Source organism: Polypterus senegalus, chromosome 7 (genome assembly GCF_016835505.1).
Source record: "Polypterus senegalus isolate Bchr_013 chromosome 7, ASM1683550v1, whole genome shotgun sequence".
NCBI lineage: Eukaryota > Metazoa > Chordata > Cladistia > Polypteriformes > Polypteridae > Polypterus > Polypterus senegalus.
The window spans coordinates 65,010,022-65,024,906 of NC_053160.1; the positions used below are offsets into that span (position 1 = coordinate 65,010,022).

The following is a 14,885-nucleotide window of genomic DNA, read 5'->3' on the forward strand; positions in this document are numbered from 1 at the left end:
TTACCCACAATGCACCATGCCGCCAGCGCTGACTGCCGGGTCATTACAATATATAAATAAATGAACTATTTTTTAATACAAATGTTAAATGAACCCTCTTCAGACTTTTTGAACAACTGCCCTAAAACAAACAACTGTAATTACTGATCATCTTTAAATGATATTTACAGTACAAGTTTAGAAATTATTCTCTTTAGAATGTAATTAACTGTTTGCACTTGTTGCCACTAACAGTGAGTTAAACATCTTTACAAATGGCTTAATATGAGCAATTCAGAAACATAAATTATCTCTGTCTGATCCTGATATGGGAAAAGTATATGAGTTCCCAAATATTTATAATAAGTGTACAATAATCGCTGGCTTGTTTATAGCCATAATAATGTAATGGAAGACAGCTGCAGGGCTTGAAGAACACCAGACATGAAGCAAAAGGTAAAAAATAAAGCACAGATAATCCAGTTCAGAGCCAAGCAAGTCGATCCATCCATCCATTATCCAACCCGCTATTTCCTAACTACAGGGTCACGGGGATCTGCTGGAGCCAACACAGGGAGCAAGGCAGGAAACAAACCCTGGGCAGGGCACACACACACATCCACACACACACACATCCACACTAGGGACAATTTAGAATCGCAAATGCACCAAACCTGCAAGTCTTTGGACTGTGGGAGGAAACCGGAGCACCCAGGGAAAACCACGGGGAGAACATGCAAACTCCTAACTGCGAGCAAGAAAGTCACCACACTAAAATAAACAAAACACTCTATGTGAATTTGAAATAAAGTCGCATAAGTACAGTTAAGAAAGCTATCATTAAGCGCTGTAATATGATCGGTAACATTTCAAATCAATGCCTGCATTGCAAGACCGGAAAGACAAATAACAAGTTAAAACAAAAAGCATTATTGCAAAATGTATAAGCATCTGTGTTACCATCATTTTCCATGTGTGAAACAAAAAAAACAAACTGGCATCACTTTACTTTCAAAGGAAGAAACCTCTTCAGATGACTCTTGAGTTCCACTAGCCATTGAAACATGCATATAGTGGGCCTGTCTCACTGTGTAATGCACTTTGCAGTAATACTGAATGTACATTAAGATCGATAAAATAAGACCACTACAATAAAGAGTATCCTTAATTTTTAACCTCAGAGTGGTTTAGAATAGTCACTTGAACAATAATAAAACAAGACCTATAAAGCTGTACAACGAGGAGAATTTCACAATCATCTTTAATCTCCTTCTCTAAGAGAACCTCAAAATCTGAAGTGACTTCTAAAAACTATTTGGGTGAAACGTTACAACAACTTTGCTATTAGTTTACCAAATGAGTTTGACTGACTGAGTGGTCTCCACTTGTTTGTCAACCATTTTATGCTCCTGTGTAGATGGGGTGTCCGGAGTTCAAATCCTAGGCCAGGTAGTTAGTTGTTTGTGTGGAATTTGCATGTACCTGCATAGAATTACATTTGGGAACTCCAGTTTTTCTCACGTACTCCTAAAGACAAGGAGTCTGTGTGGTGAGCTGGCGCCCTGTAGAGGGATGTTTGCAGTTTTGTGTAAAGCACTAAAAATTTAGGCTCCTGTAACCCCATATTGAATTTGCACGTTCTTATGTGTGAACATTAAATTGCAGTGGTCTACCAATTCGTCTACACTGCCTGTTCAATAGCACGTTGAGACTGTGCTCTTCTCTGTTTCCATTATGGAATATTTGGATAGTCATGTCAGTCCTATAGAGTAATGCTAATCGTATATTTTAGTAGCACACACTGAAGAGCTTAAGTGTATTTATGTATATTACACACACATATATATATATATATATATATATAGTATATATATATATATATATATATATATATATATATACACAAACATACACACATACTGTATATATATTGTGACAGATAGGGGGCGCTATCGCTCCCTTGAACCCTCCAATCAAATGTCAGACACCAAATAAAAGTCCAATAATTGACTTTATTTTCACAGTACAGTGCAAAAAGCACCCTCTCCTCCACAATACTCATATAATACAATAATAATGATCACAATAATGCTCTCCACCAGCTCCCGAACGCGTTGCCCTCCTACCACCCAGCTCAGCTCAACACTCTGGTGTCTCTTTCAGTCTTTTATAGTCCTTGCCCCGGATGTATTTTGCCCTCTCTGTCCACGTGACTAGGAACACTTCCGGGTCAGATAAAAAACCTTCTTCTTTACCCCGGAAGCACGTCATTCCTCTTGTCCATGTGTACTTCCACGGCATAGGAAAAATAGTCACTGTTCCTCCCTGCAGCTCCTTCTATTGGCCCCCATGGTATCCAGAAGGGCTGTAAAGGAAAACTCCAACATGAATAATTCCCTGCTGGCATTCGGGGCACCTCCATGCTGCAGGGAGGGCTCCACCTGGCAGCGTGGGGGTATTGGAGGGGATGAACGACCGGCCACCCTTCACAATATATATATATACACACACACACACACACACACACATACACATACATATATATGTAGTACTCACTTTGCTCGACAACCAAAGCCACCCCCAAACACGACCTGCGCTACATACCAGCCACTCTGGATTTGACTTTCACCAAACAACAAATCTTTTAATTCTCCAGATACGCCTCTTCACTGATAAGAAACACTACTTTTCCCCGATGGCAATACAATTTAGACGATCTACAAGTCTCAGACTTAAAGTTTTAATCCGAACAACATATTCGATCTCTTTTCACTGTTCCGTTATTTCACAGAGTAATAATTTCAGTTTGTTTGCGCTAATGTGACCTTTACTATCAGTTTTTTAACACTTTCAAATTTTAGTACTATCATTATCTCTAACCTGCTTTGCATGTGTATCACACCAACATTTTTTAATTCAGTTTGTCTGCAGAACTAATACAGGGCAGCCCCCTTGGTTTACAGCAGAGCAATGGGTTTGGAGTATGGAAGCTCAACCCTGCTGGGGTCTATACTCACCAAGTGGGGGCTTTTTTTTATCAATTTCTGAAAAGTTACACAATTTTTGTTCAAAAATTACTATCAGGATATATTTTTCTAAAATAAGAAACAATAATTAAATTTGTCAACAATCCAGCCTTGGCAGTGAGCTCATTAGGTAAGTCACACTCGTGCAATTGAGAAACAACCCAAGGCCCCATTTGACTGTAATTCCAGCCCTGACCAAGGGTTGGCGCTGTCACCTAAATGGCTTTCCTTTTTTTTTTATCTGCAGATCTGATGATCGACAACAAGACGAGTAATGACATCACTTCTGGTTTCTGATCACATAGACCTGCCGCCTTCCTCTCCACCGGCCTCTTAACCAGCTCCACCGCAATCTGCAGTCATTCTATGACTAGACTTGTGGCTGGAAAGACATTTCTGCTAAGGAGCATCAATCGTTTTGTTATTTTTTTATTGATAATAGGGGATTTGCCTGTGGATGCCTCAAATCTTTATGATCACTCTGTTTTTTAAGTTACATCAACAAGATCCAGGTAGAACAATATCTGGTCAGGCTGCTCTTAGAAAGGCCTTCATTCAAAGCTTAAGTCACAGCAAGACAAAGGCCCCACGTGGTCTGTTTCCTGTGCATTCACATCTGACCCTACAGCAGGACAATACCAGGCCACTTACAAGTGTCCTCAGGAATGAATGCTGGTGTGCAGGTACTGCCTTGATCTGCCTTCACTCCTAACCTTAATTTCACAGAGCACCTTAGAGATGCCCTAAACTGCAACATTCGGAGTTGTGTCTCTCTGCTAGCCAATAGCCAAAAGTTTTGTCAGGCCCTTTTGCAGGAATGGGGCAGCATCCCACAACTGCTGAATCACAGCCTCATTAACTCATTGAGCCAGAGGCGATAAGAAGTGGTGGGCACAAGAGGCCGTCACACAGCACACTGATGATCTACAGGACAGCTTTTGTTAACTCTTACATTTGTTTCACTTACCTGTTGCTTTTGATGATGTTCTGCTATTATTCTTATTAGTTTATTGATAATTAAATAATAAAGGTTGCCAATTACAACAATGTACACTGTAAACATTCAAATGTGAGCATAGACAAATTAAGTGAGTTGCTCAGGATTACTCAGCAAATCAAAGGTGCTAAATAATCCAACAGCTTTGCATTTTTATAGCCAGTACCACAGACAGGCACAGCTGTCTTTGTATTGTCAGGGATGCCAGGGGCAACGACCCGGCCGGGACGCCTTGAGGGATCAGAAGAGGGTCAATGCCCACCCTGGATCACATGGGGGCTGCCTTCCTGGTTGCTTTGGGGGCCACGGGTAGAGGGCTTAGAAGCCCAACCCTGTAGGGACCCGTGGTCACCGCCAGGGGGCGCCCCAATGCCTTGGGGACCCTGGACCTCAGCACTTCCGCCACACCAGGAAGTGCTGGGGGGAGAAGAAGAGAAGGGATACCTGGAGAGCTTCCGGGAGAACAGCTGGCATTTCCACCACACTAGGGCGTGTCCAGGGGGGAATGCCGGGAAACACCTGGGGCCTCATGTATAACGCCGTGCGTAGAACTCGCACTATAACATGGCGTAAGCACAAAAGCCGAAATGTGCTTACGCACAGAAAAATCCAGATGCAGGAATCTTTGCGTACTCCAACTTCCACGTTCTTCCGCTACATAAATCCCGGTCAGCGTGAAAACTAACGCTCGTGCACACGCTTTATGTAACGCCCTAACTCCTCCCAGAATTACGCCTCTTTTAATATGCAAATCAATATAAATTGCCCTTAAGCTCAGCCTTCTGTGAAAGACAACGGGAAAAGCATGGGGGAAAATATAAGAATTTCAGCGAATACCAAGTGGAGGCAAAGAAAAACATACTATTTGTTAAAATAAACCGTGGTATAATCAACAAAAGGAAGTTGATCGAGTGACATAGCGTGTTGGAGAAACTTGAAAGCTCAGATATCAGTCGCCGTGAAAAGGCGAGTCGTAGCCTACCGTCTGAGTGTCATATGAAAACTTTTTAGGGTACAGAGAAAAAAAAGGCACACAGTGGGGAAAAAAAGCACGAAATGTCAAGTTCCACTTTAATCACGTAGTTTATTTTGTCATTAAAGTAGAACAACATAAATGTATACGTGATATCATTTTCATGATGATAAGAGTTAAAGCACGTTATTAAACATGGGTTTTACAGCGCAGCGATTGTGCATGATCATCGATGAAATTATTTATTGCAGCAGTACTCAGGGGCTTGTGGTGGCACTGGGCAGAAAAAGAATTGGTGGCTCCTTCGCCCGCCAATGTCAGTAAGGTAGCTTATGCACGGCGGATGACCATGTCCATTGCGGACACTGCATAGCCGCCTCGTGCTCATGACAAGCATTTAACTTTTGTCGAAATTTGCCGCTGCATTTTTAGCTGTGTCGTTATTTTCTCTTTCTGTTTTATATTCAATATATATTGTCGTGGCCGCCCATGCAGTTCTTGCTTTTCTTTCTCCAAGTAACCGATTGCCACACAATCAGCTCTGTAATAGATGTTAAGCCATCTGTAAACTTAGAGCGCTGATTCTTTAAAAAGTTTAAGGAACATTGAAATATCTTCGTAGTACATGTTTAATTATTCTATCCTTCACGCCAGTCCCAGTGAAGAATATAGATTATTTAAATGAAGTTAAAGTTTTATGCGTATAATATAATAAACATATTTTGCTGCGTTTCATCTTAAAAATGATATTGTCATTATATGTAAATACGCGCTTTATAAAGTGGCTCAGGTTGTGCGATATTATAACTATAGTGCAAGTTTACAGTGAGGTAATTGTACTTATAAGTACAAACAGTTCTACAAGGAGCAATTGATTGAGTGCATTTAAAGTTCTTGGGATGAAACTGTTTCTGAACCGCGAGGTCTGTACAGGAAAGGTTTTAAAACGTTTTGCCGTGGCTGAGGTAGCGTGTGCCTGATGCTGTATACCGATAATTCTCTTTCCGATCAGCTGCTGCTGTGATTCACACTCAGATACAGTTATATAAATACTCCGAGTGGGGCACTGAGAGTAATATGAAAAAAGATGATCCGCTGTGGCAACTCCTAAAGGGAGCAGCTGAAAGAAGAAGAAGGTGCAGTGAGAGTAACAACGCTAAAGCATTTATGGTATTTGGAATACTATGGCTGTTCCCTGGACCATTATATTGTTACAAGTTAATTACAATCAGATGCGTTACACTAATAAACAATATGCGGTTAGTTTCAGTGTATTTATAAAGTCGCGTCAGGAAAATAAGGTGTAACCACACAGGAACAGTAGCATTGCTTTGACGCTGGGTGCTGCCAGTCTGCAAAACCAAGCGGAGAACTTGCGTACAAGGTATGAGGTACCGTGGAAAAGTGAGTGGCTTTACGCCAAGCGTAGGTTTTATACATCGCGATTTGAACGTGGAAAAGTTCCTACACAACATTTCTGTGCGTACGCACCGTTTATACATGAGGCCCCTGGAGCTCATCCGGGATGAGATACAAGGGGCCGTCTCCCTTCATTCGAGGCTGGAGTCAGGTGGAAGCAGGACAAAGCAGGAGAGAGAGTGGAGGCGGCCCGAAGAAGAAGGCATTGTGTGGCCAGGACTGTGTTTGGCGTTTGTGTGCACTTGAAATTATTGTGTATATAGTTGTAAATAAACGTGTGGTAGTGATTAACAACATGTCCGCCTGTCTGTGCCCAGGCCGCGTCCACATCTGGCGTAGTCAGCAGGATGCTCCGTCTGGTGCAAGACGCGGACCTGAGTTAAAAAATCTTGTTGTGGATGGCCCGGCACAGCAAGGGACCCCACCCACGTGCCGCGGGAGCGGCGTGCACACAGTCCTGCAGGGTAAAAGTACCCCACGGACCACCAGGGGTCGGCAGGAGAGCCATTTTCCCCTGTCGCGGGCGGGCAGCGTGCATAGCGTGAGTGCAGCGGTCTCCGACAAGTGCGCCGTTGCTGGAGGCGCCCGGGACGGCATTGTGTCCAGAGAGGCCACGCCGAGGACGTTTCCTCAGTTAGACGGGACCTGGGAGGTGAGTTCCTTGCCTATCGGCAGCCGGCCCTTCTGTTTTTCAGGCAGGGGCTTCCCGGATCCGTGTCAGTGGCAGGCGCATGCCAGTCTGCGGGGCTTCAACAGGGCTGTGGCAGCTGCGGGAGCTGCGGAGAAGGAGACGCTGCAGCTCGAGAGGCACTGGCAACAGCAAGGCTGCCAGCAAGCACGTCGCCGCCACAGGAGGGGAGCCAAAATGGCTGCGGACCAGAAGTCCCTCCCCCTGACAGGCACGCGATTGGATGGTGTGTCTTACGTGCCCGCCGCTGACTAGAGAGAGGCGGGACGAAGGAATGTCCATCACTTGCCGGGGGGAGACACTATTGGGCCGGAGGAAGAGGCCCACAGGAAGTTGCCGGCGTTTGGGGCTGACAGGTTGGCTCTGCGTCAGTTAACTTCCTGTCTTTGCTGGCTGTTCTGTTGGAGCTGGAGGCATGCCTTCAGCCCGTGGAGCAGCGTGTGTCGCAGGTGCTACGTGCCCTCCGGGCAGAGTTGCGGGTACTGGAGATGAAGGCGGTCACGTCTTTCGAAGAGCTGCTGAAGGCGATCAGACGGCGCAACGCTGGATTCTTCAGCCGGAGGTGTATGGCAGGGAAGGTGAGTTCAGCCGTCCCCGTACAGCATGAAGGAGGGTCTGCTGAAAACGGCGGTGAATCCAATGATCAGCAACAAGTAAGCAGTCCTCCGACAGTGGATGCGGCACAGGGGGCTGCGCGCGCGGTGAGGGGAGAGACAGCGAGTGGGCTGGCAGGACACGGGCTGTTGAGTGCCCCAGGTCCTAGCGCCCTCCACCCCGAGTCGGCACCAGTCTTGCGCCGCTCTACAGGGACGCAGACGGGAAGGAGACTCAGACCGTCAGGGCGTCCCAGAGCGACAGGAGGAATCAGAGGGTGAATGCCGGTTATTCCGATAGGATGGGACGTGGTGCTAGGTGCACACGTCCAGGTGCTGGCCGCCCTCTGCGGGGGCAGATGGAACCCTTGAGGTCAGCGGAGAGGAAAGGAGTGCAGGCGGTTCCGTCTATTCCAACGACAGGAGGGACATGGAACCCACGGAGGGGGTGCCGAACAGGCAAGTGCCTGGGTGCCGGATGGAGGGGGGAACGCTGCCAGTGCGTGGCACAGAGGGATGCCAGGGAAGGGTGTCCAGGCAGCGGTTCTGCCCCTTTCTTTCTGTCTGTTTCAGGACCGGACCCCAGACAAGCAGTAGGACCCATTTCGTTGGGAACCTGCCCTCAGGAAACAGGCCTTCTGCTGGAAGGACTCTCCGCTGGCGTGCGGGTGCCGCCACGGCTGGAGGAGACTGCGAGGAAGCAAGTGGTTCCAACCAAAGGGGCGCGAAAACCTCGGAGGGGGTGCCGAAGGAGTGGGCACCGGGGTGCCAGTAAGAGGGGGGAGCGCAGCCTGTGCGAGGTGGTGTCCAGGTGGCGTCTCCGCCCCTGTCCCTGTTGGGAGAACTGGGCCGGACCTCGGCTGTCCAGGAGCAGGACCCGCTTAGGGTGTAAGCTGCCCTCGCGGGACGTGTCGCTCCTCCCGAGTGGTCATCGCTGGCTGTGGGGCACTGTCAGGGATGCCAGGGGCAACGACCCGGCCGGGACGCCTTGAGGGATCAGAAGAGAGTCTACGCCCTCCCTGGATCACGTGGGGGCTGCCATCCTGGTTGCTTTGGGGGCCACGGGTAGAGGGCTTGGAAGCCCAACCCTGTAGGGACCCGTGGTCACCGCCAGGGGGCGGCCCAATGCCTTGGGGAACCTGGACCTCATCACTTCCGCCACACCAGGAAGTGCTGGGGGGAAGAAGAGAAGGGACACCCAGAGAGCTTCCGGGAGAACAGCCGGCATTTCCGCCACACTGGGGCGTGTCCAGGGAGGAATGCCGGGAAACACCTGGAGCTCATCCGGGATGAGATAAAAGGGGCCGTCTCCCTTCATTCGAGGCTGGAGTCGGGTGGAAGCAGGACAAAGCAAGAGAGGAGAGTGGAGGCGGCCCGAAGAAGAAGGCATTGTGTGGCCAGGACTGTGTGGGGGTTCGTGTGCACTTGAAATTATTGTGTATATAGTTGTAAATAAACATGTGGTAGTGATTAACAACATGTCCGCCTGCCTGTGCCCGGGCCGCGTCCACAGTATCTTTAATATATTTTACTACATTTAATAACTGCATTACAATAAATAAATCAGAGCCTACTAAAGTATACAACATGTATCCAAAAGTATCAGACATTTCATATGCTGCTGTTTAAGAGGGCAGAGAAAGAACAAAACAAGAATACTCTAAATTTATCATTCAAAGATAACAAAGTGTCCAAAGGTTTGCCAAAGGTTCTGCGTGTTTAATTTATTATTACATGCCTGTCAGATTCTTAACAACTTTTGGATTGTCCCATATAAAGTGAATTTGATTTTTTTTTTCTAATTTTAAGTAAAATAGACTAACCTTTTTCAAGTTTGTTATGGAATGTGAGTAAGATTTGTCCGATGTGTCCGCTTGGTCAAGATAACATAGCGTGCTAGCAGTGCAGTGTAAGTTGTTATTACTGATTTTGTCGCATCTGGTACTACCCCAGACAGAGCTGTTAGAGGATCAATGATCATTATAAATCCAAGACTGATAAATAAGAGAAGAGTCTAATCCAAGATGCATTATGGAATTTCAGCCAACGTGATTCAGTGAAGTAGGAGCCTGCTGACAACTCATACAATTAGGGCAACGTCTTTGGAAAGTCCGTGTTTAGGAAGATGTGAGTGATGTACAATTTCAAGATGGACGACATCTTTCTTTCCAAAAATCAACAGTGTATTTTATTAAGGATAGACTACAATTCATTTATCTGAAAATCTAATCATTTTCAACTTTTTATCTAATAAGGTCTAAGGTGAACACAACATGCAGTGAGGCCAACTGTACTAATATGTAGGCCATTGTACAAACCTGTACCTGTAAAACACCTTGGGATGATGTTCGCAAAGGAAAGGCACTATAAAAATAGTGTTTGTTTACTAGGGCATATTGGTAACTTATAGCATTTATAATAACCACTTTAATGACTTGTGCACAGTTTAAAAGTGATATGGAAGCAGAACTTTTATTAGTCCAGATCCTTCTCCTTATGCGCCAGTAAGCATATTGCCTTTGAACTTAATATACAAATCTACGCACATTTTTACAGGAGTAATATTGGTGGCCGTCGATGTAGCTAAGAGTAAAATTCATTTAATGTTTTCCAAATATGCAGGGATGCACAGTGGAGCAGCATGATGCCTCACAAATAAAGCATACATGGAATGTAACTGGCCTTTCTACACTCAACCCACGTGAGTGTAAAACTGAGTGTCTGCGTTAGTAGGCTTCACGATGGACTGGCACCCTGTCCAGATGTGATTCCTGCCTTGTGCCTGGTGCTTCTGAATAGGCTCCATCCTCCAGTAAACCCGAAATACATGAAATGGGTTTGAGAACATTACGATAAGTAACTAGCTAGTTACAAACACAAGATACCAAGTAAGCAACTGGCTGAGTTCTTTATTGAGAAATTGTACAATTTGTATGGTGCTGTTCATATAAAAAGCTTAGAAATGAGTGTACACTGGAAGCCACAGTACAAAAATAAAATTCAGCTAGTCTGATCGGCTCCTTAAATGGTGCATTCAAGAATTTCTAAAGATATTCATCTAGTACAAGATAAAGTGAAACCAGAACTTGATCTTGAAATTAAAATGTGAAAAAGCACAAATTCACCTTTGTGGCTTGCTGGTCAGTGCTGGTCAGCTAGCACTTACTGACCTAACAGAGCATGTCTGGCCAGTGAAATAAAACCACAATCTTGGAAAGCAATGAATTAAGTCACAAGTTTAAAATCTGCATTGAAGAGCATTCTGTTCAGAGAAATTAATTTCAGGGTCCAAGCACAGTTTGAAGGCAAAACTCCCTGCTCTACAACCCTGGTATAATTTCATGTCCAGCAATCACTACTTATGTTTCATTCAATTAAACATAATGTTCACCTTCTCTAAATCGACAACATTCAATGTCTATTGAAAATGAGAGGCTGAGACATGGTTACCTGTTGGGTCTAAATTCTCTGTGCCTTGAGACAGAAAGAGAAAGAGAGATGCATGCATACACAAATGTGAAAGGCACTATATGATATATAGATACAAACATACATGCATACATAGGAAAGGCACTCTACAATAGATAGATAGATAGATAGATAGATAGATAGATAGATAGATAGATAGATAGATAGATAGATAGATCTTTATTTGTTCCCTGGGAGAAATCCTTTTTCTAGAATGCAGTTTATGCGAATGATTAAGGACAGGGTATTTGTGTATTTTTGTTATTCTGATTTTCTTATTTCAAGCATTATTGTACATGCACAAAAATAAAATACACTTCAAGATAGGATAGATACAGTATTAATTGATATCTGTATATATGTAAACAATAACATACGTTCAGGAAAATAAAACACATAAGAAGGGAAAGATGAGAAAAGGTAAGAAGTAAGAGAAAGTGTTTGAGTAAAGTTAATGGGCCATTTTTACCACTTCTTATTAGTAGACACTGATTCAAGTCCACATTATAATTAGGCAATTTTGCTTTTAGGCTTTTGTTTTCACCGCATTGAAGCAATAATTTCATAGCCACTTTAAAGCAATAAGGTGCAAGGGTCCCCGTGAACTCCCGATAGGACCACACTTCACACCCTATCATTCTTCTTTGCATATCACATATTTTTCATAATGTTTGCAGATTCTGTTGTGCAGTGGAAAAGATAGATAGATAGATAGATAGATAGATAATCCTTGTCAAATGATAGATAGATAGATAGATAGATAGATAGATAGATAGATAGATAGATAGATAGATAGATAGATAGATAGATAGATAGATAGATAGATCTTAATACATAAACAGTGATGTAACAGATAGATAGATCACCTGTACTATGGAATTTTAAAATTTATTAGAGTTCTGTTCCAAATAGTCCTGTAGCCATTTTTATAACAATGAAAACACAATAGCCATCTATCTTCATTGCTGCTGTCTATTACTATGTGTATGCAGTAATTAGGTAAAATGAGAGGTTTTCTCTCCGGGTTTTCTATAAACCGATTTTCTCTAATGTGGAATCGTTACCATTATTGTTTTTAATGATCAGTTGCAACTATACCAGTCTTGAAATCTAACCAACTTTTAGACATACTTCTGGGCACAAAGAGTCCCGAATTTATTGATAAAACTCTCGTTTCAATTATCTATCAGTGCAGAGTCTTTCTTGTACCATGTTACACACTTTAATAGACGTCGGGAGTGTTGTATATTAGACTTTTAAATATTATTAGACTTTCAAATACTATAAAGTCTCATTTTAACGGCATTCTCTTTTCAGACGAGGCTGAACCGAGTAGCAATTAGAAGAATAAGAGCTGGTCAGTATGGTTTCTAGAGCAATTATGATAAAACATCAACATGTAAAACAACCAGTCACTTACTTGAGGGATTAATCCGCTGTTTGTGTCGCACTTCGTCTTTCGTTTCTGACAGATGCTCTTTTGATCCGCTCTTTTGATCAAACACTTTATTCAAATGAAGCGCTACGCCGGTTCACGGGAGAAGCGCGTGAAACTGAAACTCATTGCAAGTCAGCGCGAGTGTGCGTGCGTGCGTGTGTGAGTGTGTGTGAGTGTGTGTGGCGCCAGAGAGCTCGAGTATATTTGAGCATAGCAGGAAGTTTTAACTGCCACACTCCAGTAGGAAGTTTCGAAATGTGGATGTTTGGTATTTTTACTTGGGAAAGTATAGAGAACGAAAGTATTTTAGCGTCGCTTTTTCAATGTGTTGAAATCAAGCAATTCTGTTAGTAATAACGTACGGAATACAACTGTAATTATGCAACCAATAAGCAGCCCATTAATAGGCGCTACCACTTACAGCACAGGCATATTAAAGGCATGCATAACGATGGAGTTATTTACACTTCGTTTCACGAATTGTTACATATGATCGGATGTTACATCAAAATGTCATGTTAAAATCAAAGCAATATCTGCATTAAACTCCTAGTTAAAGAAAAAACTTGAGTCTTGGCCCAGTTCCGCGCTTATTCCCTAGAGAAGGTGCTTTAACAATGGAAATGATTGACAATTATAACGAATGGAATAAAAGCCGGACTTTAATCTACATTGTTCTACCTTGCGCTCCCTGCTGTTGTTATCCCTGATTTGGACTAAGCAGGCTAGCGAATGAACAGTAAATTAACCAACATGGTAAAGGGGGCATTTGAAATGCCAGGACGTGCATGGTGTGATAAAGTCTTATAATCCAACATGTAACTGTGTATCCGATGTTACAACATTGATACGAATCCAGTAATAGGAGGAAGAAGAAGATGAAGAAGACACGGACGTTGCAAAGTAAAATTAAACACGGGAACACGACTGAAACGGCTTTCAATGAACTGTTAAATGGAGAGGTTAGATCACGCACTGATACTGCACATTGCCGCATCCACCACACGACAAACCAACTCAGAATTCAGATTAGGACCCGAGTGCAGATACCTCAGCACCACACTAGTTCAGATGGAGTGGAACAGTGTGAGGTGTTTTTTTCTTTTTTTATGGTGGCTGGGGTGCCAATTCTTCCACCAACCCTGCAGGTTGGAGGACCTACATGCAGCATACCCAGGACGGAGCAATTGCAAGTTAAGAGCCTTGCTCAAGGGCCCAACAGAGCAGAGGCCCTCTTGGCATTTTACGGGATTCGAACGGGCAACCTTCCGATTGCCTGTGCAGATCCCTAGCCTCTGAGCCACCACTCCGCCCTGTTAAAAAATAATAATAATAATAATAATTCATAAAGCGCCTTCACCATTATAAAATTTCAGTTCAAATTGTATGTATTAAAACTGGCACTAAACCTTCGCAAATCTCCGCCTCAATTGTTCACCATCATTAATGACTTGATGATTATACTCTTCGCATTCGTCACAGTCGGATTTTGCCATCGCGACTTTTCTCTAGCACCACTCCAGCATTTCTCACAATTTTAAAAGGGAGCGTATAAATTAGGAAACGGAAGGGTATTTATTTCTTCGGGTTCATACTTAACTATTTTGATTTCATAGTGTTTAAGAAAAGTTACATGGCAATGCCACACTTAAAACAGGGCTGCCTGATGCGATCGACTGGTTGACTCGCTCTAGGTGACAGCGTGGGTTGTGGTGGGGTTTGGGTGGGCATTGGCCTGGCATTTGAGGCAGTAGTGCACTTGGGACATAAATAGGCATCAGAATCGGTCCTGGGGCCACCAGCCAGTGCCCGTCGTGTCCAAACATTAAGACGGCCCTGATATGGAGGAGTTCATACTGGCTAAATGACCCCCCTGGGGCCAGGCCTGGATGTATGGACAGAGAAATTCTAATGCTTTCAAAATGTAATTAAAATATCCTCGCCTCACTATTATTATTCTTAGCAGTAATAGTAGTTTATTTATATAGCGCCCTTCAGACACAAGAGTCAGACAGCGCTGAACAGCAATACAATAAATGCATAACAAATAGAACAAAACATAAACATTACCAATAAAATAAAAAACAAAGAACTACTCAGCATGATTAAAAGCCAGTTTAAAAAGAAATGTTTTCAGTTGTTTGTTTAAAGAATCAACAGACTCAGGTCTGTGCAGACCATAAGGCAGGCTATTCCATAGTCTTGGTGCCACAGACTGAAAGGCACAATCGCCACGAGTTTTTAGCCGAGTGTGATCTAAAAGCTCGACAAGCTGTATAATGATGAAGCAAGTAAGTGAGGTAC

The 14,885-nt window shown here is 43.7% G+C and overlaps 1 protein-coding gene across 1 annotated transcript in view; it reads right to left on the minus strand.

The window, feature by feature from the left end:
- Positions 1-12,843, minus strand: part of LOC120532610 (interleukin-6 receptor subunit beta-like) — a 149,753-nt gene extending 136,910 nt beyond the window's left edge. Inside the window, exon 1 of the mRNA XM_039758762.1 lies at positions 12,564-12,843. The gene's annotated coding sequence lies outside the window, so the exon portion shown is untranslated. The remainder of the gene's footprint in view (positions 1-12,563) is intronic.
- Between the last annotated feature and the right edge of the window lie 2,042 nt (positions 12,844-14,885).